Here is a 1,411-nt window from a genome sequence, read left to right on the forward strand (position 1 = left end):
ATGCAAATTGTGCAGTTCGAAATGCTCTAGCTCTCAAGACCTGGTTCTTGTATCCTCAGGATCAGCCAACTATCCGACACTACTCTGAAAGCAGAGACCTTGACAACGGCACAACTGAAAGTATTGATATTACAGATACTTCCTTATCTAATACAACGCTAAAAGACTTTTATAACAATTGTGAATTTATGTTTTAACTGTAATTACTTTTTTTGTCACATTATAGGTTAAGATTTTCTCGTGTAATATCAGGCTAAGTTTTATTTCTTGAATAAAACTAAAAAAAAATTTAGGTGAACATCAAGTGAAGATTTTTTTTTAAACCCCACCCATTCATTTAGTTAAGAATTAGTTAAGTTCATTTCAAATTTAATGCGACATATTTTTTTATTTCCTGCGTTGAATATTACAAGCATCGTTGGGTTGAATTCAAATTCCATATGTGTGTGTCATTTATTCTCGGCGTTTAACAATCACATACGTCGCTGGGTTGCATTTTTTCAACGTTGGACTTTATTCAAGCATCATTGGGTTGCAAACTTCTCTCTCTGTAGAGCTGGAGAAACACATCGTTGGGAAGCATTTTCAAATTCCGCGCGTTAATTCCTTTCCATTAGCACTAGATAAATAAGCATTGTACCTATATTAGGCCAAACTTTCTAGAAGCCTCGAGAAGCGCCCAGATCTTTCTAGAACCCTGGGGAATCCCCGATCAAAAGGGCGCCATCTTGCGGCCACAGATAGAACTATATATACCTATGGCGACATCTGTCAGCTCCAGCTTGAACTATAGTGGCGCCATCTGTCGGCTCCAGCTTGAACTACAGTGGCGCCATCTGTCGGATCCAGCTTGTAGTACATGGTAAAACAGGGACCCACCTTATCGACTTGGTCATGGTTCCATGACAGTGATCTACCTTACCGACCGAGCAGTTACCAACTGTCGGTAACTGACTGGTGTCGCAATCTGTCAGCGGCAGCTGGAACTGCGTAGTAGTGTCCTAGTAGTAACATAGCTATACTACTCCGGCTCCTTAAGAATCGTCTTGTAAAACTAATTTCTCATGTTTTCTCACATCATATTATTCATATTAATTACTTTTTAAATAATAATTACGTGTGGAATTGAATCACATTTATCACAAGAGGAAACCGGGAAAAAACCGGTATTTCTTGAAATAAAATTAAGCAAATGAAGCAAACAAAATCAGGAACGACTTGAAGTTGCTGCAGCTACAAATAAATTGTTTTTGGTATCAACTATACCTAAAAACAGTTGACTGTAGCAGGAGCAACTTCAAGTCGTTGTTGATTTGTTTTTCTGCATTTGTTTTATTTAGCTTAATGGAAGACGTTCACAAATAAACTGCGTGTTTCTACGGAGATATTGAGTGAATCCTTCAAAGTATTT

Source organism: Belonocnema kinseyi, chromosome 2, assembly GCF_010883055.1.
Source record: "Belonocnema kinseyi isolate 2016_QV_RU_SX_M_011 chromosome 2, B_treatae_v1, whole genome shotgun sequence".
In the NCBI taxonomy this organism is placed as follows: Eukaryota; Metazoa; Arthropoda; class Insecta; order Hymenoptera; family Cynipidae; genus Belonocnema; species Belonocnema kinseyi.